This window comes from Quercus lobata, chromosome 9 (assembly GCF_001633185.2).
Source record: "Quercus lobata isolate SW786 chromosome 9, ValleyOak3.0 Primary Assembly, whole genome shotgun sequence".
Classification (NCBI taxonomy): domain Eukaryota; kingdom Viridiplantae; phylum Streptophyta; class Magnoliopsida; order Fagales; family Fagaceae; genus Quercus; species Quercus lobata.
Genome location: NC_044912.1, coordinates 48882935 through 48903684, shown reverse-complemented (window position 1 = coordinate 48903684; position 20750 = coordinate 48882935).

Sequence of the window (20750 nt, the reverse complement as noted above, 5' to 3'; positions counted from 1 at the left end):
TGTTTACTAGGAGAGGTCTTGGACATGTTCTTCCTCCATTTGGTAAAAAAAAAAAAACTTTTTGATTTTATATTTTTTTAAGGAAAATATTTATATTAATTTTTTAAGTTTTTTTTTAAATTTAAGAAACTAAATAAAATCAAAATTATTATTATTATTTTTTTTTCCTTACACTTCACAGCAACCTGTTAAACCGAAGTTGACACAATAAAATTAAAAGATGAATGTATATATAATAAATTTTCCTTTCCTTTCCTTTCCTTGTCTGTAAGTTGTGGTAGTATCATTTTGTCTTTTCCTTTTCCTATATCTCCTAAGCTTAATCCACAAGTTAAGCTTTTAACTTTTTATCTCAAAAAAGAAAAAGAAAAAAAAAAAAGACTTCTTATCTCATTAGTGGCGGAACCAGGAATTCAGTTAATCTAAATAATAGAGTTTAAACAATCAATTTTATTTCATAAAATAAATTATTGTAAAAGTGTTAAGAGTATAACAATGTACTAGCAATTTTGTATCCTTAATGCCTTGAATGCTATTAAAAAATAATGTTGAATTCAACATTTTTTCTCTATTCTTTTAAACAGTTAAAATTTGGATTATAGCAAAAACAAGATTGGGAAAAAAAAAATAAGAAAAAGAGTGGAGGTTATAGTTTTAGTGCTATATATGAATATGAGTAGGCCATTTTTATTTTATAAAAAATAATAATTATGTGGAACCCACCAAGAGGAGAGTTGGTATTTTTACAAGTTGACAGTGGGAATTATATAACTAGTAGATAATAAAATAGTGTAAGTGGTGGGCCAAAATGGAAATTGAATGTTGAACAATTGTGAAATTTATTGTGAGAAATATTATATATACTATATAGTATTGCTCTAACAATTGTGAAATTTGTTATGAAAATTTTGTATAAATTCATTATTTACTGTTGGGTGGAGCTTGTGTCCAGTGGCCAGTGCCATTGGACACGTATCCTAATGGGTCCAGTGGCTACTGGCCACTAGACAGAAGCCGGATCCTTTATTGTTAGTAGTTTGGGAACTTGTCGAAAGGACAATACTTTTAATCTTATGTGGGGCCATTGAACTTTGTTTTCATTGGAAAAAGATGAAAATGTGTTATGTACTTATACAGGACATTAGATTGCTTTCTTTTAAGGGTCTGGTTAATGTGTGTCCTTAGGTCACACATTAAGCTATTAATTTTTGGAAATATTTTCTCGGAAATTGAAAAAGCTATCAATACTTTTTCAATTCTCGAAATTTTTTTTTCTAAAAATGAAAATTATTGTGTGTCCTTAGGGCACACATTAACAAATCATTCTTTTAAAAGCAAAGAAGTCTTCTTATTCATGCTAGGGGCAAAGTTGAGATAGAAAAATTTTGTCAGGGGGCAAAATGCTTTATAAATACATTATATAGGAGTTTGGGGGGAGGTTAGGAGGGCACTTGCCTCCTCTTGCCCTCCCCTGGCTCTGCCCCTGAATCTCATCTCCCCTCCCACATATAATTCCAAAAAATAAAAATAAGAATTCCAAAGTGATTATCTTAAGGATGAAATTATTTATACAATAGTAAGCTAGTATTAGACATAATCATAATTTTATATATATATATATATATAAAGCATTTTAAAGACACATACAGAAAAAATATAATTCTTGTTTGAGAGGATAGTTTAGGGTTTTTTTTTTTTTTTTTTCAAGTTTTACCCTAAGATGAAATTTACTCTTCTCACTCCCCCCTAAAATAAATTAGGTAGAACTTTTTTTTTCTTTTTTTCTCATAAAAGAGTGAAACAATTGGGTTGATTCAAAATGATTGTACTCATCACGTATAAGTTTTTGTTTTTGTTTTTATTTTTATAATACTTATATATAATTATCACCAATATATATATATATGGACAAAACTTATATACAATATCTTAAGTGTTGTTCTTTAGGTTCCCTTTTTAAGATTCTGTCATGTGATTACTTAATTAAAAATACATTTTCATTCCATGAGAAAAAAGCCACGTGACAGAATTTTAAGAGGGGAACTTAAGAAACAGTATCTAAGTACTATACATAAGTCTTACTATTAAATATAAAGTTATGAGAAAAAAGTCACATGACAGAATTTTAAGAGGGGAACCTAAGAAAGAATAATTAAGTACTGTACATAAGTCTTGCTATTAAACACAAAGCTAAAAGTAGTTATTATTGAAAATAGATAATAGTATTTACAGCTTTGTGTTTAATATAATTATTGCTGCCACCTTCTTGGCTGGTTCTATTTTAATTATTTTATTTTCAAATTGTTGCTACGGCCTTCTTGGCTGGTTTTACTTGGTTTTAATTATTTTATTACTTCTACCGCCTTCTTGGCTGGTTCTACTTTGATTACATGCTGTTTTCAATATGATATTACTATGTTTCTGCCTTCAGTGCTGTGTTCCGCCCCCTTTGTTGTATCAAAGCCTATGTATGTGTATATATATATATATATATACTGAAATTAGTGATTATTGATGTGGTTTGTTTTTTTTTTTTTTTTAACCTGTGTTCTGTAGTTGCTGAATGCCAAGTTGAGATTCTTGAGAATGCTGGTAGATCATGGTGGGGTTTGAATTTAATTGGATGATTCTAGATTCTAGAGGTCTGTGCGTAGACTTAGAGACCAAGAAATTGCACACATAAGGCCGTACGGGTATATAACTAATTGTTTCGTGTTTTCAACATTATCCTTTATTTGCAAACAAATCTAGTTTTGACGATGCCTTTGACTTGTCCTTTGTCAAATGGTAAGGTATCTCATATTTTCATATTACAGTTTAGAATATCAGACACGTTTTTTGTGTCAAGCTTTTTTATTTTTTTATAATATTTTATTTATTAATAATTTGATATTTAAGATAGAAGGATTTTAACACTATTGCAATTTACGAGATTTATTAGAGGGTACCGAACATGCCTTAGATATGTGAAAAATAGTAATTGGAATAATATTATATATTCACAACTTATTGAAATAAAAACTCATGATTAGAATAACTTAATTTTCATGTGTGAAAATTTATATATATCACAAAAAGTTATCTCAATGTTTGTGAAAATTTACATATCACTAAATTAATTGATTTTCGTGTGGTCATAAGAGATTACAAATCATTTCCAAAACATACAAAATTAAAAAAATTATTGGTTTTGTGATCAGAACAAGATTCAATCAATCATCGTAACTTCATAAATAATTTAATTTATCATCTATTTAATGATATGAATTGTGGGATGGCAATAGGATTGGCACAATTGGGCTTAGTCTGAGGAGTGCGAAGGCCCAATTACCAAACTATTTGACTTATGCAGGCCCAAGTGGACTGAGAAAGGGGCTTTTTTACTAAAGAGTCATTTGGTTTGAGGAAGGCGCTCAAATGAGGACAGCACGAAGAAAGCAAGACGAAAATTGCATAAGGCTGGGGCATACAATCTGAGGAAGACAATAGTGGCCAATGTGAATAAGGATGAAAGGAAATTTCCTAAAAAAGCATCTATCATCTTCACGTTAAATACACTGCACCAACCATGTTAGCTGCATTAATGGCTGAATGACACTTGAACAGTACCAATACAACCTGTAACCTACTTAGCATAGCCTCAAAAGAGAGGATGGGACAAGTATCTTGGAGGGAGATCGACAACCCTCCATGTGGAGGGCCAGGAATGAAATAGGAGCACTATTAAAGAGAAAAGGTCCCCAATGACTATGGATCGAATCCTACAAAAACACTTATCCTTGTAACCTATCAAGTGTAAAAGGCTCTTCGACCATTCCGAGGAAAGATAAACTTAACATTTTATTCTTAATCAGCCTATTTAAACCCAAACTTTTTGTTTTTACTTTATCTTTGAGCATAACCTACCATTTAGGAATCTAAGTGTTGGCCTGTAAACCCATCTTTACAAATTAATTCTAGTGGGACTTGATCCAGGCCCAATCATCTTTTGGTCCTTGGATTTTCACCCCACACATGAATAAAGTAAGAGTCATGGCAGCTTACACCCCCAAGAAAAGTGCACTAAGGCTATGTGTGGTTTCTTTATGTACAATTTTTTAAAATTACATTTTTTTTCTCCTCACATTTTCAAAGTACAAATATATTTTAGCACAATTTCAATAAAAAGCTAAATAAATTATTCCCAGATGAACACTTAAGATTTTCTTTCTTCACTGTCAATTCTAACAAAGGAATTCAGTACTTACTACCATCACCATCCACACTAAGAAACACCTCCAAAAATTTTCTTGTATACCTCACACTTTCATCATTCACTATACTTTACTGAATGCCATCCTCAAAGGAGACAAATGCTTATCATCGAAGTGATCATTTTCCTCTAAGTTGGTTGAAAAATAAGGGAATTCTAGAAGTGATCAAAGTTGGCTAATTTTTCATAATTATTAGTACTTCGGCCCTCCCTATCTTTGAATTTCTTGTTTGGCCCAAGAAAATAAGTCATGTTGACCATCAAGAAATGCCTACCAAAGAAGGGAGAGAGGGTGGGGGTACTATAGTTAAAATGCATGTTGTCACTCCAAGTGCTCCTGAACAACAACAAAAGTAAAAAATAGGGCTCACAAAAATTATAATTTTAACTTCACTTCTTTGGGGTTTAACCGTTGATCTTCTTACACATGCACTTACGCATAATAGATTTTGACACACGTGTTAAAGAAATTCACTAACTACATTATCTAATGCAAAGATGTTTAAAAGGAAAGCAGCACTACTGTTATGAATGTCTACACTAGAAAATTCGTGAAGGCTTTCTATACATGATGCAAACTGATCATATCTCTATAGACATAATACAAAATGATTGGATCGACATAGACGTCATATGATACAAACTGACTATACTCGCTGAAAATTACTTACAGATGGTGGAGTGGCTTCCAATGAACAAAAATGAGATTTTGGGATGATAAGAGAATGCCTGGGGAACAAAGAAAAGACAAAATACAATAAATAGAAGACATAATGATGTCAAAAGAAAATCACAAACAATGCATCTCTTGGTTTTTTATTTATTGGTATAGGGATCCATTCAGAGCCAATTTTAGCAACTCACTTCCTTTTTCACCTGTAATTTGCAGGTGCACCCAATAAGTGTCGAAGGGGCCAAGAAAGGATAAATGGATGCAATACAGCTTCACTCAGCAAGTGAAAATAATCAGATTTTGAGGTTTCAGAATTCCAACGGGATGAAAGAATTGCAAGATGCATCGAGGCACAAAAAATTGCATGAAAGCATTCAGATGGCACATAATGCTTGGCATAACAGCATTCTGAATCTTATCTCTGAATCACATTGAAGGTTTCACACAAATTTTTTTTTTTTGATAGGTAGGTAGGTTCACACACAAAAGAATAGGTTAAGTCTCTCAAGCACCTTGATTCATCACTAGAAGCAAAATTTGGTAGATCCAAGTTTCAATTATAACTATGCAGTGACTAACATTTCCAGTGCCCGAAAAAAAAACAAGGAACAACAAAGAATTAAAAAAAGGCATAAACTTTGTTGACCCTCTATTACTGGCGCACTCAGCATCCCAGTCTCTTAGAATGGTGAGTGGTCACTATATTTTTCAATTTTGATAAGAAGGTAACTATGGTAATAACTGATAGCAATTTTATTCACAATACTTTGCATCGTTTTTTCCCAATGTAAGCTTTACCCAAACATTACGCAAAAGCAAACTTCTGTTGTCATCTCTATCAAGCCTTCCGTTACGCTATAGCTTATATTACCACGCCATATTTGTCTAATTCAGGGTTGCCAGCGTACCAATATCTTACAAGTCACTACATTCTAGTAGAATTCAGAAATATTTATTCAAAAAAAGTTTATAGCACTGGAAACGAGTTTTAGCCTCGCTAGCATATCAAGTGGGTCTTCATGTATTTAACTAGGTGAAAAGTTCAATTTTCACCCATCTAAGTTTTGAAGCTTTTGATACCTGGTTAGTTCCAAAGTTCTCTCTAATAGTTTCATGATGGTAATACAACAATGTGCTTTGGATTCTTTTTCTTTTTGGTGAATTGGTAGTTGACACACGCACACACCCAATGTGTTTTGAACCCACAACCTCACCATTCACCCATTTTTATGGGAGAAGGTACTACTATTTGAGTTAGAGCTCATTGGCATAATGATGTGCTTTGAATTACTCTTTTTTCTTTTTTATTTTTCTTTTTTTATAAGTAATAAAGATGTATATTCAAAAAGCTACCTCATGCTAAAAGGCATAATGCAGATCAAAGATTACAGAAAGAGAATAATAAAAACACAAAGAAAATACTAATTACAAATGAGAGAACAAAGGAACATAGGGAGAGAATCACTACAGGTGAGCCCCCAAGCCCTAGACTAGTCAAAAAGGGAGTCACTGAAAAAAGCAAGCAACTGGTCGTCAGAGCTTTGAATTACTAATGCTATATTTACTTTTGATACTTGAGATTTTTTTCACTAGTAGCAGCCCAATGGCCCTATGAGCTATATGATGAAGGCACTCTTTCCCATCTTTCTAACCTCAATCCTAGTTGTCTAATAAATTTAGTTGGCATCTTCTCAATAGTGAGGTCCCCCCCCCCCCCAAAAAAAGTTTCATTTAAAAATTGGTCCTTAGGGTTCCTTTCAAAACTTATATGTTGTTTGGATTAGCACTAAGAATTTTTCCATTAATGCCTTTAGAAAAACCTCATCTTAAACAGTTACCAAGTAGCATTTGACTATTTGCTTGATTGAAGTTGGTGCTGAATTTCCAATTTCATTGTACACAAGTCTCATATGTACACATAAGCCCACTCGAACCGGAGTAATTTCCACTCGAAGAAGACATCGCTTATCAACTTCATGTGAATCAAGATTCCTATGAATCAAAGCTACCATCAAAAGTTGAAACCCCAACCCACATAAAGCAACATTTTGTACCTGGTGATGATCTATCTTCGAATATTCAATGCCTCAAACAACCCAAAGTCAAAACCTCACCCTCATATGAAAGTGTTATGCACACGATCAGAAAAATCAAAACCCCAACTCAATACAAGGGTTTTTTTGTGTTTCTAGGGCTCGTGAGGAAAAGATTCAATGGTTCGTGTTTTTGATCCATGTTATGTTCTTATTTTTAATAAAATGGTGTTTTTCTAACGTTTGAGGGTGAGGTGAGTAACGAATGGGTAAAGGATTGAAGTTTAGGTAAGCAAAGTGTTAAGTTTTAAACCACGGGTAGGCAAAGTGAAAACGGGCCAAATCATAGGTAGGTTTACTGTAATTTCCTCTTTCAATAATATACATGGGTGCATTTCCTTACCTGATTCAGATTTGGTGCACCAGGAGGAAGTCCTCTCTTGGAACGCAACAACACGTAGCTATCTAAGAAGGAGACGTGGTGGTAGGGATGGCAATTTTTCCCTGCCCCTCCCTGCTTCGCCCCGTGCAGGTTTTCCCCGCCCCACAAAGGTGGTGGGGCGGGGATGAGGCAAGATTTTAGCCCCGCACCACGGGGCGGGGAAGGATGGGTTTAGACTTTTTAGACCCTCCTCGTCCCCGCCCTGCCTCGCCCCACGTTGCTAAGAGTTATAATTGTAAATTTTTCATACCCTAAAACCCTACTATTTAAACAAACATACTAATATTAGCTTATTTTATTCTACCCAATGTGGTTCTCTGCCTTTATTTTGTAATGTGTTATACTATGAGATTTTTTTAATTTTTTATGATTGTCTTGTTAAACACTTGAATATACTATTCAATTTTTTTCTAAAAATTAATTTGATTTGATGGGATAAATTTAGTTGTAATTTCAAGTATATTTTTATTAATGAAATAGATTTCAAGTATATTTGTAGGGCATATTAACAAAAAGTAAAGTTTTACGGGATGGGGTGGGGTTTCGCAGGGCCCCAAGGGGTGAGGATGGGATGAGAAAGTTTTTCCCATCATACGGGGTAGGGTGGGGATGGGGCAAGACAAAACCATGCGGGGTGGGGACAAAGACCCTATCCTTCATCCCCGCCCCGACCCATTGCCATCCCTACATGGTGGTGGCTGTACCTCCATTGTCTATAGCAATCAATACAAAGATCATAGGTGTGGCTAGCATTGTCAAAGCATGCAACGCGTGTGAAATAGAGTCCCAATTGGCACACTCCACAACTCTTACACCACACACCTCGGGTTTTTATGATGTAGTACAATGTGAGGACTTCCTAGAAATCCAAGCTACCATCCTAGTTGCGATCCAAACAACAGAAAAAGTTAGGGTCTACAAAATCGTAGCCGGCTTGCTTGAAGAACTGGACAAACTCATCATAGAAGACTCGGTTATTTCCATCTGTATCCATTAATTTGAAGAAGTACACTTTGTTCCGAAGGAGAAATTATTATTTACACCGGGAGGACTACTGATGTGGTCTTTTCTGACCAATGAGATGATGTCATCTATGTAAATATATGTGTGAGCTTCCTAATCAGCATAAGGAATAAAAAATAAAAATTACCAAATAATATCACATTTGCATAAATAATAGCATTTTATTGGTTGGGAGGTTAGGGAGGCCCACGTCAACAGTCCTCATGGTGGACCTAATAATTTCTCGTTCTGAAGATCCTAATTGCAAATATTGTTATAATAAGCTATAGCTGCCCTGTGTAACTTGGAAATTTGCGGGGTTGATTCGCTCATTGCTTTAGGTGTTTCTCTTTTGGGTAGGTGACTACAAGTCTTTTGGCAAAGCTGCATGAGTTGAATTTATAGGGCTCGTTTGATAAGAGATTTCTAGTTAGTAAAGTTGTTTAAGTTTTGTGGAAATATATGTGAGTTAAAAGGTGTTTAAGTTTTGTGGAAATATAAGAGATTTCTAATTTATTCTTAAAAATATTATTGCACACCCTAACTTAAGTCTTATACATCCTTACTACAAGTATTTCCAACTATAAGAATACAACTGCAAGTGTCACTCTTTATTATAAATTTATATTATATGTGTGTGAGTGTGTCTAATATTAATTGTGTGCATTACTTTTTGTTATAATGTTATTTGTGTGAATAATGATGTGTGTGGATATTTGTGTGTGCATTATAAATATAATATAACTTTATATAATTTAATAATTAGGAAATAGAGAGGGTTTATTACATGTGTGTGCATTGTTATCATGTTATAATAACTTTTTGTTATAAAGTCAGAAAAAATCAAGAAGAAAAATTGTAAAGTTAGTGATTATTCAAGCATTTAATTGGTTAAGTAAACACGTAATGTATTATTTTATGTATGAATGAATGTGGTTGTGTGTGTCAATAATTAATACAAAGTCAATGAGTTAAGTTTATTCATTTAGTTTAAAATATTTTATAAAAACAATGACAAATTAATAGATAATAAGAACTGCATAAAAATAAAAATGTTAGACAAACTTAACAAAATAAAATTATCATAACTACTCACATTGGCAATAAATACTCATAATGAACTATCATGTAACAATTCAAAATTTGAAAACTTGTAGAAGAAAATTGTAAAACTTTTTTTTTTTGGTCGATAACTTGATATATTCAAGTTCTCTTTTTATTAAAAAAATTTTAATTTAAGTTTTTTAATGACTCTCTAAACAAAATTTCTGGAGCTGTCACTGACTGAAAACTGTTGTTTAAACAACAGTACCATACACCCCCTATACTAGCACATTTACATACACACGCCAAAGTCACCATATCATAACATGTTCATGAATTTTATTTTATTTTATGAAAAATCGGGTTCATAAAACTGAAATGCCTTTTTTTCTTCTTCTTCTTCTTCTATTTACCCATGGTATAAGCCTATAATAAGGTCATTTTCCAAAAAAAAAAAAAAGCCTATGTAAAGTTGTGATTTATAAATATGTATTTTGTTGGCTTTTATTCCGTGCCAAATTTAATTATAATTTTATTCAATCTTTTGTACCCTGTATCTGTTGTGGGAATTTATTGTAAGGGTTGTGTGATAGTGAGAGAGAGTGTGAAGACTCAAGCTATTAAAGCAAGAAAGGTTTTCACGGGTATCTTGCGACTAAGCATCCCACGAAAAGATGCATGTGCCTTGCACATGACTGGAATGCGAAGAGTCTGTACAGATGGAGACAATTGTGTCTCGCGAGTATCTTGCGGGTAAGGCCTTCCCGCGAGACACCCGCGAGACATTCTGTTCTGCCAGTCTGTACTGTTTGATACACACTTTCTGTACCCTCACTATATATACCCATATTACCCACAAATGTGAAGGAGAGCTTCTGAGAGAAAACCCTAGCTAAAACACTTGAGAGTTAGAAATTGTTTTACTAACAATTCTCTACACATTTGTTTGTGGAATTTCCTCATCTCCTACCTCTCCATTTCCATACCATTGAGAGGTCAATAGCTCAAACACTTACCACACCTTTTGAGAGTGTCCAGTGAGGTTTTGGTGCTGCTGGGAGACATTGGAAGAAGCCAAGGATGGCAGATGCAACATGGAGCTTGTTGCGGGATCCGGAGAGTTAAACAAGACACGGTTCCGAGAAGCCTTGTTGGAGTAGGAGCTTGGAGGGCTTAGGTACAGAGGGTAGATTAGGCTTGGAGGGTCTCTTGCTCATCCATGTATCCCAACTGATTGTCTAGTGAATCGATTACCGCTTGTGGGGCGGCGGAGAGGTTTTTCGCCGAGTTCTTCGGTTTCCTCTTCGATAACACATCTCGGTGTTATCTGTGTTTGCATTTCTCTTCCCTTCTCTTGTTCATTTTATTTTACTATTGTGTTACTTTAAATATGGATTAGAGTAGCTCTCGTGCTTGTATGCTTATGTTTACACTATTCTGCACTTAGTATTAAGTTAGTGTAAAATCAACCAAGCCGTAATTTGAATTGGGGGTTTAAACAAGTTCTTGTGTTTTCACACAATTCGAGCTTTCAGCCTATAATAAGGTCGTCTCTATGTCTGCCATTTTTGCCAAAGTCCAATTGAAAGCGCGATTCTTTGTCGTACCTGAGTAAACTAAATTCCTCGCAATTGTATCGATCAGAACTTGTTAATGTTTTACCAGTTTCCAAGTCCAAATTTATTGCAGCATGAACAATTTTTCTTTCACGAACGGACGACTAACACTGGTGCACGTACAGGACCTTGTCAGGTAAAATGATAGGAGGAATTAAGTCACAGTGCGTGAAAGAAAAGCTCTTACTCTAATAATAATGGACTTGGACTCCACTAGCTCTGTTTGAGATTCGCTTATTTTGCTGAAATTGAAAATTTTTTGTTGAAAGTACTACAAATAAAGGCAAAAGTTTGTTGAAATAGTACAATGGGACTTATGAATAATACCAAAAAGTGCAGTAAGACTCATAAATAATAGCAAAAATAAGTTGAATAGTAAAACAAAATGGCTTTTTAAATTGGAGCCAAATGCATACTAAGTACCTGTTTGGATACAGTTGATAAAGGCCAGGGTCTACGTTTTGGCCTTTTTTTTTTTTTTTTTTTTTTGAGAAGAGTGTTTCACGTGCACTATGACAAAATTATGCTTTTCTAGTGGGTCCCATGCACTGTTCACAGGACCCACAAGTATTTTATTTTTAAAATAAAACTTTAAAACTAGATCCCACAGTACTATTCACACATTTAAAAATTATTTTGCTACAGTGTTTTCAGTTTTCAGTTTTTAGCAAAATAAGCAGTATCCAAATAGACCCTAAGTAAGCCGGCAACATTAATGAAACGCGATTTGAATTGTAGTTGGCAATTCAAATTAGGTTGACTCGACTTGACCTACTAAATTGTTTTAGGGGGTTGAATTCAAATAGACTCATTTTTCACGCATTCGAAAAATCTTTACGCATATTAATTTATTTTTATCGTTCAAATCTGATTGAGTGAATATAATTTTATAAGGTTTAGGCCTATTGCTAGCCTACACAATCCTAAATTTAGAGGTTGAGTTCATCCTATACCATTTTACGTTAGTGTTCTCATCAGGTCTATAATAAAAACCAATTATCATGCACTTTTCCAGGTCTATTAGAGAACCATATTTTCATGAAAATAGTATATAAACAAACTTCTTCTATATGTCATCTTATACTCGCTAGTTTGCTCCTCCTTATGGGATATTGGACTTTTGCCCTTATTTTGCAAAAATAACAACAATATGTTCCTATTTTGAAACTATTTAGGTCCGTATCCTTGTTTTTGAAACTCGATTTTAATAAAATCGAGTTCAGTATAAAACTCGATATCCTCAAAATCGAGTTATATATAAATTTTGAATTGAAACTCGACTTTAGCAAAGTCGAGTTTCACTTAATTTTTTTTTTTTAAATTAGGTGGTAGATTATGCATAGAACTCGACACTGTTAATGTTGAGTTCCACTTATAACTCAATTTTGTTAAAATCAAGTTTCAAAATAGGGATACGGACATAAATAGTTTCAAAACAGAAACATATTACTGTTATTTTTGCAAAATAAGGGCAAAAGCCCATATCCCCCATCCTTCCTTACTCTTCATTTCACACTACACGTTTTCTTTTTTGTTCCCTCAGCTAGACTCGCTCTCATATCGCTTTCCTTGAGTAAATAGTAGGTTTTGTAGTGTTTAGAGGGGATAGGTATAGGGAGAGGAAGAAGAAAATTTTAAATTTAGCTAGGACTTCTTATAAGAAAATCTTACATTCACTAATTACGCCTCCAATTATTTTGTAACATATCAGATCTAAATTTTACAAGTTTTCTGCTACACGTACGGAACTTGTGAATTGCTATCCAAAAGTGTGATCCTAAAAGAACTCAACCCTACCAAATATTGCTAAAAAATGTGACACTATCAGAAAACAGCGGACCTAGTCTGAGTGTAAAAATGATAGGAGGAATTGACTCAAGGTGCGTGAAAGAAAAGGTTGGACAGTAGAACTAGACTTAGGCGCAAGCAGATAGCCCACCAAAGCATCTTTAAAGGTGACTTGTATTTCATGAATATAATATCTATGACCTAGTGTAATGTATTGAATATACAATAATAGGCTGGAGTATTAGAGTATTTCTATTGATTCGTCACATATATGTCATGGCTCCTTATTTTGACAGGGTATAAATATCTTAGTTTGATATTTTTAAATATGTTTCATCATTCCTATTAGGATACTAAATAATTGTCAAAAATTTGTATCTATTTTTCATGATAATACGCATGGTTTAGATATATCTTGGCGAATTCTAATTCTTCTTTTCAAGTTGCAATGTAGAAATTAAGAGGACCTACATGTGTAATGAAGCTTGATGGTGGCCAAAATGACTCATGGTGCGTGAAAGAAAAGTTGGTCAGTAAAACTAAAACTGGACTTGGACGCTAGCAGGCAACATGTAATGTGGTGATGTATAAATACATGTGTTCTAGAAGCTTGCTCGTGGAGGAAATGGCTCAAGCTGCGTGAAAAAAAAGAGGTTCAGTAAAACCCGACTTTTTTTTTTGAGAATCAGTAAAACCGGACTTGGACACTCACTAGCAGACAACATTTTAAGTTGCCATTTAGGGCATAAGATTTGAATATGGAAAGTAAAAATGATAAGAAGTTAAAACTTTTCTTAACTCAGAAAATGAGATTAGAATTTAATTTTTTTAACTTTTAATCTTAACCATGGAAAGTATTGCACAACATTAAATCCTAGAACCTACATGTGTTCTAAAGCTTCTTTATGCATTAAGATTTAAGATCAATGCAGACAAGTCCTCAGTTTTCTTTAGTCACAATGCTCCCAGTGGGTTGAAAAATGAAGTACTAGAAATCCTGGGGCCTATGCAAGACCAGAGACATAGCAAATACCTGGGCCTCCCATCAATCATTGGCAAGTCAAAAAAGGAAATTTTTGCAGAAGTAAAAGAGAAGGTGGGGAAAAAATTGTCTGGCTGGAAAGAGAAGCTCCTTTCGGGTGGGGGAAGGGAAGTCCTAATAAAAGCCATTGTCCAAGCCATCCCAGAATACACCATGAGCTACTTCCAGCTTCCAAAGGGACTTTGTGACGAGATTGAAGGTATGATGCGAAGATTTTGGTGGGGACAAAGGCAAAAGGAGTCAAAAATAGCTTGGGTTAACTGGAAGACTATGTGCAAATCCAAGCTAAGAGGTGGAATGGGGTTCAGAAACTTGCAAGCTTTTAACTTAGCTATGCTAGCTAAACAAGGGTGGAGGTTGCTTTCCAATCCTCATTCTCTAGTGGCTCGCATATATAAGGCAAAATACTTTCCCCACGGCGATGTTCTCAATTCGCAGCTGGGAAGTAACCCTTTGTATGCTTGGAGAAGTATTTTTAACAGTTTGGAGGTTATTAAAAGAGGAACTAGATGGAGGGTAGGTAATGGAAAAGTAATCCACATATGGGAAGACAAGTGGCTGCCCACTCCCTTAACCTATAAGGTAATCTCCCCACCTTGTATCCTTACTGATTTCCTAATGGTCTCAACTCTTATAGACTCGGAGAGCAGAAGGTGGAAAGCTGATTTAGTCAGGTCTCTTTTTCTCCCTTTGAAGCTAATACAATTCAAAATATTCATTTGAGTTACAATCTGCCTGAAGACAAAATTATTTGGATAGGAAATAAAAGGGGTGAGTTTATTGTGAAGAGTGCGTATTACATTGCTCTCAAGGTTGTTGATTTTGTTGAGGTTGCTGAGTGCTCTAATGGGGATCCAAGAACCCCATTGTGGAGGAAATTGTGGCACTTAAAAGTTCCAGCAAAGATTCGAATTTTTGCGTGGAAAGCGTGTATGAATGCTCTCCCAACAAAGTTGAATCTGTACAAGAGAGGTAAAAATAAAAGTGTTATATGTCCCATCTGTGATCATGGGGTTGAAACCATATTACACTCTTTAGCCTTCTGTGATCCAGCTAGGCAGGTCTGGGACAAGTGGAAAGATTGTCCAGTGAACCTTAAATCAAATTATTTGGATATTGTAGATATAGCACTGAGATTTATGGCTGCTGGCACTTTACAGGATCTTGAGCTTTTCTTTGTAACTACTTGGTCCCTTTGGTGTAGCAGGAACCTAAAAGTGTTTGAAGCAGATTTTCAAACCCCTGACCAAGTTTGGAGTTTTGCTAGAAGACTTATTCAGGCCTATAAGGAGGCTCCCAACTTATGCAATTGTGGAACAGCTTGTGCAGATTCAAAATGGAGAGCTCGACCTGTGGGGATGTATAAAATTAAAGTGGACGGTGCTACATCAGAGGATGGCAGGCCCTCAAGTATAAGCGTGATCATTAGAGATAGCAGAAGTGAGACCATTGTAGCTATGTGTATATCCCTTCCTGGCCAATACACGAGTTTAGAGACAGAAACTATTGCCATTGAGAAAGGAGTATTATTAGCCAAAGAGATGGGGCTGCAACAGATCTTACCAGAGACTGATGCACTCATAGTGGCTCAAAGCTTGGCCGCAGGTGACAAGGAGGGATGCCTTGGCCATTTTATTCAAGGGATCAGTGAAGACTTAAGGTCATTCACAGTTTGGCAGATTAACCACCTGAAAAGGGATTGCAACAAGGTTGCTCATGAGTTTGCACAGTTCGCAAAACGCAGCGGCACTAACCAGGTCTAGAAAGGAGTTTCTCCTCCTATGGTGCAACACCTTCTTCAGCTGGATAAGACTTAATGTTTTCCATGTATCAGCTTGTTGCTGCTTCTGTGTTTCTGCTGTGTGCAGCTATGTTTTGGACTTTTTTGTCTTTCTCTTTCAACTTTTTGAATGAAATCCAGTCCAATAAAAAAAAAAAAAAAAGATTTAAGAGTGGTGGACTCAAGATTTGATAATTGATTCCAAGAAAACAGAAATTTACATACAGATATATGTACTCAAGCATATTATTATATATATACCTTTTTTTTTAAGTTGATATAATAGAATTTCAACTTATAACATTCACTTAATAATAATTGCTTTGATCATCAAGTTACTAATTAGTTTATGGTATAGATGAGATTTAAACTCTAGATATTTTATTCGATGACAAAAAACATTACTAATTAAACTAATTGAAATACATACTTTAGACAAATAGTAGAAAAAAAAAAAAAAAATCATTCATTCATGAGTGATATAGTTATTCAACCCCCCCCCCCCCCCCCAACCAAAAAAAAAAAAAAAAAAGCGCACAAAGATATAACATTCATTATATTTTGTTTGTTTTTAATTTTTTTTAAATGAATAAAAATTCATATTTTTTTTATACCAAAATTTATTTCCCAATGCTCACAAAATATGATTGCTTTTACACGAAAATCTATGAATGAAAGCAAATTATACATTTATATATATATATATATATATTTATATATCGCTAGTAACAATAATTTTCTTTACTTCTCCCTAGCTTCTTTATTTTCATTTTTTTTTCCCTTTATCTTTGTTTTTCTTTTATAGGTTGCAAACTTTAGAAGACATTGATAAAATACGAAAAAAAATTGTTTCTATTTTTCAAAATAATTTTGATATTTTCAATTAAAAAATAATTTTGATGAATAAAAGATTTGATAGTATATCAATTATAATTATGATATAAACAAATATACCACAAAAATTACATTAAAAATTCAGCAAAATAAAACAGAAAAGAACAAAAAAAAAAAGAAATTATTATTTAAGGGGAGGGGGAGGGGCGAAATTCATAAGTGTAAGGGGCAACTATGAACTATGAATTAACACGTGCAATGAGGCTTTTTATTTTTTGAGGTTTAGTCTCACAATTTTACTTTCATAACCAAATTTTCTATAAAGGTCATAGAGTTTGTGAGAATTTGAGAACAAAACTTCTATGTTGCATTAATAAGAAAAGAATGTACAAGAGCCTATTTATACAAGAATTGATACAAGAGCTAAAAAATATCTAATCCTAATTAACTCCGCTTTATACGGATCTAGCCCTTACAACCAATCAAAACATTACATGTGTCTATGTATAAATAGCTACTAAACTACTGAGGCAACTAATTCAAAAACTGCAAGTCGTATTAGTTGTTATAGAGTGTCGTGTAAGTGTTACTGCTGCAAGTCTTCCAGTGCTCTGTTTTGAAGCCCTGCCTCTCTGCCTGAAGGTCTGCTTCTTTGCAATGAATGCTTGCTTCAGCCTTGCTTCAATCCTAGTTCATCCTCAGGCTTACCCTTTTGATAGAGTTATCCATTCACAATATATCTAGTTGAAAAAGTAGAATATAAATTTTGTTCAAAGGCTTACTAATATTTTGATAGGAAAATGCTTGACCATTGAAAAAAATTCAGTATATGGAACAGAGAGTGCGGAAGAAAATAATGTCCGTTATAATTAGGATGAAAAAACAAAGATGAAACAGAGGAAATATTGTGAATTTGCAATTTCGGGGACCACATCGTTAGAAAAGAGAAGAAAGGAACCAATGAAAGAGGATTTTTTTTTTTTCTTTTTTTTCCCACGGAGTTGCAATTGGTTTTTTTGTCTTTTTAAGTGGGTTTTTATTTATTTTTTAATATGATATGGGGTAGTTTTTTTTTTTTTTTTAATAGAAAACGTGCAGTGGTTTTTTTTTTTTTTTTTTTTTTTTTTTTTTTTCGGAAGTTGGGGTAGTTTTGGCTGTGTATGAGGTAGTGGAGTTTGTTTTTGTTTTTTTTTTTTAATAACATTTGGTTGGAAATATCTACCTACTATCTAGTGGCCACATCAACTTTAACCCAAAAAATCCCTCAAAAACCACATTAAATTTCACCAAAAATGAAAATTACATAGCTTTTTCTTTATAAATTAAGGAAAAAATTATAATGCTTTGAATACTTATTACATTCTAAAAAATATAAAATTACATTAAAAAAAAACACTCTTTAGAACCTTGAAATTAAGTTTGGAGGTTAGGTTACTATACGAGAAGGTATAAGGCACCAATAATTTTGCCTGATCCTAATGGTCTGTTTGGATGTTATTTATTTGGATTTGAGGAGCCCAAATTCAAATTTTTTGTTTAGGTATTTAAAAAAAAAAAAAAAAAGAAGGATTTGGATTTGATCCAAATCCAACCAGATTTCAAATCCAAATCCAAATGTTGTCATCCAAAAACAACTTAATGTCATTCTTCTAAGAATTAATGGTTGGTTTATACAACCAGTCAAAAATTTCATCAATATCTTGTTAAATGCAAATCAAATACCAAAATCAAAAGAAAAGAAAAAAATCATAAAATCAAACTACTAAAAATGAACTCAAAATTCGATATAGTAACCTGTTAATCCACATGCATTATAAAAAAAATTAAGATTTGCCCTTATAAATATATATATATATATATATATATATATTTATATATATTTGTCTCTCCTCCTCTAAAATATTTAGATATTGACCTACAAGAAAATAAATAAATAAATAAAATTTATGCCCCTTTAACTACAAAAACAAAATAAAAAAATAAATATGGACTAAACAAAAATCACGCACAAAATAAGAAACACTTATTTTGTATGTTATACTTTGTTGATGTGCTTTATAATATGAAATGTTTAAAAAATACTTATTTTGTATGTAGTATTTTGATGAATATGAAATAAATGTTAGTTTTTATTTTCATAAATTTTTTTATTGGTTTTAAGCTTTGCCCCCCGGCATGAATCCTGGTTCCGTACCTACATAATGCATGCCAAAACCCAGTTAGTCAACAAGATTTGTAGTTTGCACACTATTAAACCAGGTCATAGTTTTACAAGTTTTTGCCTTCCTGAAGGGAGCAGGATCCTCTCAACGCTGCAAATTAACTCCACTGCGTATAGCTCAAATCTATCACTAGCAGACAACATTGGTCCACAGGACCTAGTCATGTAAAATGATGGGAGGAATTAAGTCACGGTGCGTGAAAGAAAAGCTCTTCAGTCTAATAATGGACTTGGACACTACTAGCTAACTAAGCCGGCAACATTAATGAAACGTGGTTTGAATTGTAGTTGGCAACAATAGCAGAAAACATTGCAAGTTATATATGACATAATAAATAAATAAAATGCATTTCAATTTTATGAAATTCCAGTTCCAAATGGGCTGTAGTATACTATAAATTCAACACAAAAATTTGCCTCCTCTCTCAAGTCCTCGCCTCCCTGTAAAAAAGCCCAAAAAAACTAGAGCAACGTCTCATCAAAGGTCTTGACATGGCGATGGAGGAGTTACACATGGCCGCTTATGCTTAATTTAAACAAAATTATATATATATATATATATATATATGAATTGCTTAAATTTTTAATACTGTATATGAAATTGCTAATGATATTATTTGTTAAATTTACGTGTAATGATCATAGAGGAATATTTTTAGTGTCAAATCTACTATTAAGATTGAGTAATTAATTTTTACTAAATTTGTCATAGATTTTTCTTCTAAAGTTATTTTTATAGATAATTTAACTTTATTTAATGTTTTTCATATGTTTTATACATCCATTTTCTTTCCTTGTTTTGTGAAATTATTAGGCTTTTAGATTATTAAAATTAATTATTGAATCATAAATTTAAGAATTTATTTCTTGTCCAATTTTTATATATTTTTTAGAAGAATCCAATTTTTATATTTGAGTGCTTTCATTGTTATTTTATTAATTTGAAAAGAAAGGATAAAAAAAGGAAGTACTCTACTACTATTTAAGTTTGTCTTTTTAAATTATTTTATAAAGAGGTCATGACTAGTTGACTTATCTTATAAAAAAAAAAAAAACTAGTTGATTTGATTATCAAAGGCTAGGTCCAGACAAAAACTACTTCAAAAACTTATTTATTATCTTGTTAAATTTATGCTAATTTTATTCATTATAACATCAGTTTGTAAAATTTTGTAGTAAAATTTGTATTAACTTTAGCATTTTTTACAAAAGAAATAAGAATCCGTTTTACTAACCCATGCCCGGATAACTCATGCCTGAATCTAGCAATCGACAATTTGCTAAGTCTCATTATATAAATGCTTGCTAATTGTCCAATCAATGAAATTGTGTTGTTATCTAAAAAAGAATTTGTGCTGTTTTGACTCTATCTTGATTTCATTATATATCTATTGCAGGCACTAGTTCCTGTTCAACCAACTGTTGTTATAAATACACCGGAAAGGGTAAGTTTCTTTGTAATCTATCTCCTATCTCACTATAAAATTATAATAAAAGTTTCATGCATTATTGATAGCCAAAAATTTAGAATTGTATTTTTTTTTTTTTTTCCCCTTCTGTGCATGTATTCGTCCAGTTGAATTAAGTAAATTTAAGAAAAATATTATGCAAGAGACGGTGACGTCTGGTGGCATGTATAAATTTAATTTTGAACTTTCATTTTTAATTTTTAATTTTGTTAGGATTCTAGTAGATAACTTAAATTATTATTCTGCAGCAGATAATACGTTTTGATTGACACCGTCAATTCCTTCCAAATTGATGGTTATAGTACCATACTTCAACGATAAAATGAATATAAATTGTACTTTAGTTCAGTGTAGTGAACCTTAAAAACAGGGGTTAAATATGTTGCACATAAACTATTTTACATAGTTTTACACCATCTTAAAAACAACTAAAATCGTGAACAAATATATCAATGTAAAAGATATAAGGAGTGTATGATTTTAAAAGTCAAGAGATAAAATGTAATTGAATCATCTGCAAATATCTAATAAATTGTATTTTAAATTAGCAAAAA